Source organism: Schistocerca piceifrons, chromosome 1 (assembly GCF_021461385.2).
Source record: "Schistocerca piceifrons isolate TAMUIC-IGC-003096 chromosome 1, iqSchPice1.1, whole genome shotgun sequence".
NCBI classification, from domain to species: domain Eukaryota; kingdom Metazoa; phylum Arthropoda; class Insecta; order Orthoptera; family Acrididae; genus Schistocerca; species Schistocerca piceifrons.
In genome coordinates, this window is record NC_060138.1 from 394,111,032 (window position 1) to 394,121,234 (window position 10,203).

The window sequence follows — 10,203 nt, forward strand, 5'->3', positions numbered from 1 at the left end:
GTGGGGTCACACATTGGTGTGGTTCATGTTGATTCTGTCAGTAGGTGGGATTATACTAGGCATGGCCTTCACCTCAACAGGAAGGGGAAGGGTAAATTGGCTGGGGAAATAGCAGGAAAGTTAAAGGGGGGAGGCACTGTCATGAGTGGTAAAATACCAGTGGTTATAGGATTCAGAAAAGACCCTTTTTTAGGGTAGGGAGGACAGAAAGAAAACAAATTTTAAGAGAGGTTAGAACTGAGACAAACCTTCAGTTTGAGAAAGAAATCAAAAAACATAATTCCAGCTTATTACATCAACATAAACAGCCATTGGTTAAGAATTTTCAACTGTCAGCAGATATTTTAACTCCATCCAATTTTAAGTCAGTCAATGTGAAATGTCAGCTATCTTTATTGCATCAAAATATTCGAGGACTGAGAAATAAAATTAATGAATTAACTATCTGCATAGATGAATTAGAGTCTTCAAACCCAGCTGACATAATCTGCCTCTCTGAACATCATGTGACCACTGGTATAGAACTTTTAAGTGTTACGGGGTTTAGGTTAGCATCTCACTATTGTAGATCAGAAATGGAGAAAGGAGGAGTTGCCACATTCATCAGGAACTGTCATAAATTTAAGAACATAGACATTCATAAATTTTGCCTAGAACAGCATATGGAAGCATGTGCAACAGAATTAGATTTTCACAAAAAATCTTTCATAATATTAAGTGTATATCGAGCACCTGCAGGTAACTTTAATCTGTTTGTAAACCACCTTGAAGCTGTACTGGCCCATTTAACAACCAAAAACAAAGAAATAGTGGTTGCTGGTGATTTCAATGTAGATTTCCTTAAAGACTCTCCCAATAAGAACCTATTTGAGTTAGTAACACTATCATTCAACTTAATTCCCACAGTAAAGTTCCCCACTAGGATAACCACTTGCTCACAAACAGCCATTGATAATATCTTTATAGAAAAGTCAAATGAACAAAATTATATTACAAAACCAATAGTCAATGGCCTCTCAGACCATGACATGCAGTTCCTTCTGTTAAATGTTAATACTGAACAGGATATAAAATCTGTTAAATCTGAGCTCAAGAGGGTAATCAGTAAGCCAAAAATTGATTATTTTAGGACACTCCTCAGAGACATTCACTGGACTGATGTTTACAGTGCTCATGGCATGAATGAAAAATATAACATTTTTGCTAATAAAGTGCTTACCTTATTTGAACACTGCTTTCCCCCAAAACTTACCAAGGTTAGAGCAAAGTCTACAAAGAAGCCATGGATTACTCGAGGAATAGGGGTATCTTGTAAAACAAAAAGAAAACTGTATCTGTCAATCCGAAACATTTCCAATGTTGATGCTATAGCACATTATAAGAAATACTGCAAAATATTAAAGACTGTAATACGGATGTCAAAGCAAATATATTACAAGGAAAAGATAGTCATATCAGATAACAAAATAAAGACAATATGGGATATAGTGAAGGAGGAGACCGGTAGAACCAGACATGAAGAGGAACAAATAGCATTAAGAGTAAATGATGCATTGGTGACAGATGTGTATAGTGTTGCAGAACTTTTTAACAAACATTTTATAACTGTTACTGAAAAGATGGGGTTGTCAGGTTCGGTAGATGCTGCTATGGATTACCTTAGACCAGACATTTCAAGTAACTTCCATAATATGAATTTGACCCTCACTACCCCAACAGAAATAATGTCCATCATAAAATCTTTAAAATCAAAAACATCTAGTGGGTATGATGAAATATCAACAAAGTTAATTAAAGAATGTGATTCTGAGCTAAGTAACATATTAAGCTATCTGTGTAACCAGTCGTTTATCAGTGGAATATTTCCCGAATGGCTGAAATATGCTGAAGTTAAGCCACTGTTTAAGAAGGGAGATAAAGAAATAGCATCAAATTTCCGTCCAATTTCACTGTTGCCAGCATTCTCAAAAATTTTCGAAAAAGTAATGTACAGTCGTCTTTATAACCATCTTATCTCAAATAACATACTGTCAAAGTCACAGTTTGGATTTCTAAAAGGTTCTGATATTGAGAAGGCTATCTACACTTACAGTGAAAATGTACTTAATTCATTAGACAAAAAATTGCAGGCAACTGGTATATTTTGTGATCTGTCAAAGGCATTTGACTGTGTAAATCACAATATCCTTTTAAGTAAACTAGAATATTATAGTGTAACAGGAAATGCTGCAAAATGGTTCAAATCTTATATCTCTGGCAGGAAACAAAGGGTGTTATTAGGAAAAAGACATGTATCAAGCTATCAGGCATCATCCAACTGGGAACTAATTACATGTGGGGTCCCACAAGGTTCCATTTTGGGGCCCTTACTTTTTCTTGTGTATATCAATGACCTTTCATCAGTAACATTACCAGATGCCAAGTTTGTTTTGTTTGCTGATGATACAAACATTGCAATAAATAGCAAATCAAGTGTAGTCTTAGAAACATCAGCCAATAAAATATTTGTAGACATTAATCACTGGTTCCTAGCCAATTCTTTGTCACTAAACTTTGAAAAAACACACTACATGCAGTTCAGAACTTGTAAGGGGTGTCCCAAGAGTATATGTCTAACATATGATGACAAGAAGATAGAAGAAGTGGACGGTGTTAAATTCTTGGGATTACAGCTTGATAATAAATTCAACTGGGAGGAGCACACCACAGAACTGCTGAAGCGTCTTAACAAATCTCTGTTTGCAATGCGAATTTTGTCAGACATAGGGGATATAAAAATGAAAAAGCTGGCATACTATGCTTACTTTCATTCCATAATGTCATATGGGATTATTTTCTGGGGTAATTCATCAAGCCAAGCTAAAGTTTTCCGGGCACAAAAACGTGCAGTAAGAATTATATGTGGTGTGAACTCAAGAACATCCTGCAGAAGCCTGTTTAGGGAACTAGGGATACTAACTACAGCTTCCCAATATATTTATTCCTTAATGAAATTTGTCATTAAAAATATATCACTTTTTCAAACCAACAGCTCAATTCATGGAATCAATACTAGAAATAAGAATAATCTTCACAAGGATTTAAAGTCACTTAGTCTTGTACAAAAAGGTGTGCATTATTCAGGAACACACATTTTCAATAACTTGCCAGCAGCCATAAAAAGCTTAACAACCAATGAAATTCAGTTTAAGAGAAGCCTAAAGGATTTATTGGTGGCCAACTCCTTCTACTCCATTGATGAATTTCTGAGGAAAACCAACTGATTTGTATATAAGTACAACATAACTTCTGCACAATTTCAGTGCAGTAATGTGTTCACTGAAAATTTGTGTGTGTGTGTGTGTGTGTGTGTAAGTATAATCTAACTTCTGCACCATTTCAGTGCAGTAATGTGTTCATTGTAAATAAGTATTACAGTAGTTGTATTACATGTTTCTTACCTTATAAATAAATAAAAAACTTTTTTATTTTAAATTCAGTGCAATAGTATTTGTAAAATGACTCTTAGTGTTCATTAAAAAATGACGATCATTCCACTTGGGACCTGTGGAATGGTACATTAGCTTATTTGTTTTAGTTTAAATATTTGTCATGTATTGTTGTTTTTCTGACATGTTCCACATCCTGGAGGACCTCCTCACTACGGATCAATTGGAATGAAAGTAAATCTAATCTAATCTAATCTAACACTTCGTAATGATGTGGAACGTGTCAGGTTAATAAAAGGTGTCTATACAAGATATTACATTACACAAAATATTACATGACACCTAATTTTTTTGTGGGGGTTGGGGTAATTCCCCACTTACTATATCCAAAAATTCATCTAATGAGTAGAAGGAGTTGTCATTAGGAAATTCTTTTAATTTCCTTTTAAATGCTACATGGCTATCTGTCAGACTTTTGATGCTATTAGGTAAGTGACCAAAGACTTTTGTGGCAGCATAATTTACCCCCTTTCTGAGCCAAAGTTAGATTTAACCTTGAGTAGTGAAGATCATCCTTTCTCCTAGTGTTGTAGCCATGTACACTGCTATTACTTTTGAATTTGTTCAGATTGTTAATAACAAATATCATAAGTCAATATATATATGGTGAGGCTACAGTGAAGATGTCTAGCTCTTTAAATAAGTATCTGCAGGATGATCTTGGATGAGCTCCAGCAGTTATTCTGACTACACGCTTTTGTGCAATGAACACTCTTTTACTCAATGATAAGTTACCCCAGAATATGACGCCATACGAAAGCACAGAATGAAAATAGGCGTGATAAGCTAATTTACTTTGATATATATCGCCAAAATTTGCAATGACCCTAGTAGCATAAGTAGCTGAACTCAAACGTTTCAGCAAATCTTCAGTGTGTTTTCTCCAGTTCAACCCCTCATCAATGCATACACCTAGAAATTTTGAATATTCTACCTTAGCTACCGATTTCTGATCTCAGTCTATATTTATTAATGGGGTCATTCCATTTACTGTGTGGAACTATATGTACTGTGTTTTGTCAAAGTTTAATGAGATCCCATTTGCAGAGAACCACTTAATGATTTTCTGAAAAACATCGTTTACAATTTCACCAGTTAATTCTTGTCTGTTGGGTGTGATAGCTATACTTGTATCATTGTTTACACTTCAGGCTTCTCACTCGCTTAGATCTTGTTGCTGAGTTTACAATTTAACCTCTCACACGCGCGAGGTGAGGCAGTCTGTTCTGGGTTTGCTCCATTTTCCGCAAAGTCTGCTTTATACCTGTTCGACGTTTTGATTGCGACATGGGGCATTAGCCCAGCTTGGTGGTGGCTAAAGAGGACTTCGAGGAAATTCTACATTTGTCTATAATACGTTTCTGCTGTGAAACATTCCCCTCTTCTTTTAAAAAAAAAACTCTTCCCGAAGTTTTCCTACTTAGTCTCTGAAACAATCGCATAAAATGAATGTTGCTTACGTGATTATAGGCTGTACAATTTTCTGTTATTTGCGCCTTTGAAAGTCTTGTTCACAACTGTTGTCTATTGAGTCCTTGTTTCCTAATACAAGTTTGTAACCTTAAACTATGTTACACATTTTTTATCTTTATTGCTACTGACAGGTGCGGTAGTGAAATTGTTCACAGCGATAGAAAATAAATACAACATGAATTTACAATGCTTGCAATTTAAAATGCCCATCACTAGGAAATGATATCACTTATATGGCCGCCATTTTCCTTCATACAAATTTCAGATCTTTTGTAGACGTTAGCCATCACATCTTACAGGTCTGTCACTGAAATTCGTTTAACTTCCTCCCAAACTCGATACTTCAGTTGCTGGATTGTCACTCCAGTGAAGATCTGAGGTTTCAACTGATTATCAAAAGAAAAATTACAATCTAAAAGAAAGGGAATCTTCAAGGCCAGGAAAGATGTTCTGTGGCGTATTTATGGAATGCTGCAAGGTACGACACGTGGCCCCATATCGTTGGGTGAATGAGTTTGCAATTACAGGAAGATCAGCAAATTGTTGCTCTAGGAAATCGTTCAGCATGTGAATATAAGGTTCTGTATGCACAGTAACAGCATTGCTGCAATCATCTTAAAAAATAGGCCTTGTGGTCCCAAACGATGAGACCCACACCACACTACCATTTTCTTACTGTGAAGTGGCGTTTAAAGTAGTATTTCAGGATTTTCACGTCATCAGTATCTCCTCGTCATCACTCACGATCAGATTGTTGTTCGGGTTTGGGCTGTCGTTGGTGAGTTGCATGAATACCTTGCAAGAGCATAGTCGCTTTGGGAGGTCATTCGCATTCAGGTTTTTCACTACCTGCATCCTGTATTGGTGATGTTGCAGTTCCTTGTGCAGTGTTCACATTGCGATCCAGTCTGTCAAGTTGCAGCACATGCCTACACGCAGAACACCTGCCAGGGACTTTGGCTGAAGGCTTCTTCCACTGCTGCAATATTCCCTGATGTGTACACACGTTTTGCGCTTCCACCCCTCTTTTGCACCCTATCACTGGTTTCCTCAAAGTTCTGTATCCACACTTTGATAGCATGTACCGATGGGACTGTGGCACGACTTGAAAAATTGTAATGAGCACAAAATAACTGCTGTGGAGCCACACAGATGTCGTTTTTGTAAAATGCCTGCATGGCAGTAGCACATTGTCGACCGGTCCACAACCCCATTGTAACTGACCTTGAATGCAACGGTAAATGGCAAAGATTTATTGTCTAGATGGCACCACCCCCATTTTCTCATTCCTGAAGTAATGTGCTATATTGGCGATTGAGGTGGATGAATGGTTTCATATCTCAAGAGAAAGTAGAAAGCACACTGTTAGTACAACCCTGACAGCACAGGTAGCGGAAATGGTTATTGGCCACGATGTTATGTCACTGTCTATGTTGATAGTCCTGATCGTGCTGGAACATTTGTTCTGATGTAATTCGTGCGTTTTGTGGCGGTATCAGCTCGTCTAGTGAGTGCAATAAGTCAGGATTTAAGATGTTCTTGAGGAATATTAGATTTTGTGTGAGTAATGCTTCTAACTGGTTTTCCAGTGCATACAACATAGATTACGAAAACTGGATCGTGGTCATACCTGTGTTAGTGAGAGATGACATGCCACTCTCTCACTTTAACAACACTGTCGGTCAGATTAATATTCATATTTTAGGCCATGATCTCCGTATTCCCCAGTACCACATTTGGTATGTTTGGATTATGACTCTTTTACATGAGGAAATAGCGGGCAGAACGTTCATTTAATAGCATATGTAACCTGTAGAGAACTTGTACCCGAGTGGCTGTAGTGGAGGCGATGGAGAACAGGGAGAAAGATGGATTGCAGGCCATAAATGTTGTGTCCAGTGACACGGCTGTGCAAGTAATTCAGGGAAGCAGCCCTCTGTGAATTGTACTGGCAGAGGGACTTTGGGCCATGGCACTCTTCCCATTTAGGGTCGGAGCATGAGGGTGCTGGCTCATACAACATTTTACCTGGCCCAGGTGACAGACAGTTGCGAAGGCAGCCAGTTTGCAGAAAATAGGTGGAGGAAGCCATTTAAGAGAGACTGCTGCAATCTGAGCTTTTGTGCAAACGGTGGGACGGTCATAAAACTACAAGCATTGTCATGTTAGAGGCTGGGCTGATACATCCGCTGGTGCACGTGTTTATTTGAGGCAAGATTGTAGCTTTTAGTGGGCCTCGACTGTAACTTTCCTGACGTCAGGAAGTTCAAAAAATTGTTCAAATGGCTCTGAGCACTACGCGACTTAACTTCTGAGGTCATCAGTCGCCTATAACTTAGAACTAATTAAACCTAACTAACCTAAGGACATCACACACACCCATGCCCGAGGCAGGATTCGAACCTGCGACTGTAGCGGTCGCTCGGTTCCAGACCGTAGCGCCTAGAACCGCACGGCCACTCCGGCCGGCGACGTCAGGAAGTCGTCACGTTCTTTTAGTGAGCAGCAAAAATGTATATTTCATGGCACGACTTGTCTGGGAAGCTCAACAGTCTTCTTTCAGAAAATGGAAATGGTCGAGCTGGAAAGATTAGTTGTCTCAGTATATGAGGGGCTGAGGTCCCGAATAGGTAGACGTTAGAGGTGGCAAAAAATAACGTAACCGATAAAAATAACCGGTTACTGAGAAGTAACGGTTACTGCGATAACCGTTCCTCTGATTCTGGCAGTTATTTCAATAACTGTTTAGTGTCAACAGTGCCTCGCGCCATCTGTTGACCGAAGATCGTACTGCGCATTTGGAAGGCGTTCTATAGACCATGGGAATAACTGTGAGACTGCGCGCCATCTGTTGATAAGAACTGTGTACTATTTCGTGGGCCTTCGTTACTTTTAGCATAAACAATTAAATAAAGTTAATGTCCAAGCCGTGGCTGATAGGAGCTGCAGTACAGGCATTAACAAGTACGGTCGTTCCCTTAAGCCACCGCCTTACGTGTTAATTTAGCTTGGACGGGTAGTACAAGGAAAGTTACTTAGGAATTCGAGAGACTATGGAAATAACTGTCAGAGACCTGTATTCTCCTCTGGCAGTTATCGTTATTGGCTCGTAGTTCTAGTTCTCTGGTAGTTATCGGGCTACCACCACAGATAACCTGGAAGCTGGTAACGGAATAACTGTGTGTGTAGACGTTCCTGACTCGGTGACTCCAGTTAAAGGTCGTAGTTCCAGGTGATATTTCCAGAGAGGATAGTAACTGGAGCGAACAAATATTTTCGTCCTGCTACGGAAATAGCCGCTGGCCATCGCGAATGACAAATAACATGTCAGAGAGTATAACATAATACAGTGGAATATAATAATTATTATCCTCATCATTTGTCAGGAGATTGTCGAAATATGTGAATATATCACAGTAACTGCTAATATTTACAGAATTGGTACACTGACAGAATAAAACACAGTTACGTACTTTTAATAAATTTATCGTACACAGAATACCCGATCTTGACTGTTGCAACCAAGTGCTGTCAAAACTGAAATATAGCAGAATTTTTACCTAAGCTGGTCTATCAGTCTCTGTTACGATATTCATCTACAGAGTAGAAGGAGGGGTCAATGGAAGCGTCGATTCCACCCGTCTGCTTCGACGTAAAGGTGTTGTGGTGTGTGAATGTCATTATGGCACGGTGTTTATGAGTTGGTTTTTGTGTGTGTGTGTGGGGGGGGGCTGTCTGTCGATCTAGGTTGCAGTGCCGGAATTTGCTGGTGGTAATTAATATTTTTTTTTTCTAGCTGTGATATTTTGTGTGTTTATGAAGTATTGAATGTGATTTAATTTATGTAGGGATGATTGATTTGTGGACTTTTGGGATTGTGGTTTTATTTTTCGCAGTTGTAGGTGTTTTTGGCATCAGTAGCTGTGGTGGACCTATATAGGTCACCGGAAATGACCGATTCCCATTTTCATAGTTGTGTGTGTTGATGTTTTTGTATCGTCATCTGAGGTTGACCTATGTAGGTCAAGGGAAATGTCTGATTCCAATTTTCGTACTTTTAGTTGTGGGTATTGGTGTTTTGGTATGGTCACCTATAGTTGACCTATATTGTTCAAGGGAAGTGTCCGATTCCTGCAGATTTTTGTTGGTGTAGCAGAATGTTGTATTTTTTTTCTTTTTGTTCTTCATTTTGTGTTTTGGAATCATGGTGTGTTTTTTTTACTAGCTTGTCCTCACCCTAAAACCCCCAACTTCCCGCAGTTGTCCCATTGGTTTGATTGTATTTTTGGTGGGAAATGTTATTGTATTATTTATATGTATCTTCGTGTTTGTTGCCATGTGTATGTAGTGACGTCATAGACACACTTAAAATAGCCATTTCCGGCATATTGATGACGGTTGGAATCAGACACTTCTGTATCAAATAGTCTTTCAAACACACTGTAAACCGTGCCTTATCTGAAACCAAGTTTTTAATGGTTGCTGACTTGCTGGCAGTTTATTGAAAATGCATGTTCCTGAATGTTGGACCCCTTTTGGACCAAGGTAACTAATTTTAGGTCTTTATGTAGATTGCTGTTCCCATTTCTAGTACTGGTATTATGTATTAAGCTATTGGTTGGAAATACTTGAAACAAATTTCATAAAGGAATAAATATACTAGGAAGCAGTGGTTAGAATACAAAGTTCCTTGAACAGGTTCCTACATGATGTTCTTGAATTGATACCACAAACGATTTTTATTACACGCTTTTACATGCGAAAAACTTTTGCTACGTTTGATAAGTTACAACAGAATATGCTCCCTTATGAAATAATAGAATGAAAAAATGTGTTATGCCCTTCCCAACTGAATTTATTATCGAGTTGTAGTCCCAGAAATGTAACACTGTCAACCTTTTCGATCTGCATGTCTTCATATGTTATAAACATGCTGTCGCTGGAGAAATCGAGCAGTTTGCAAATCTGACATAAAACTTGGATTAGCGTACTCACACTTTCCCCAATAGGACTAGCTTTTACAGCACAGGAGTAAACGAATCTGTCACATTACGTATATTTTTTGTTGTATTATAAGGCTGTACACTTTATTCTATTATGTGAGCAGCACAAGAAATTAAGCTTTGAATTTAACCTACAGTACTCAGTTTACATATTACTTCATACTTAAAAACGCACGTTGTTAACATTTTACTTAAACAGTGCTTTGGCGAAGTTCCGCGTACTTTCTGTCGCAGCTGCG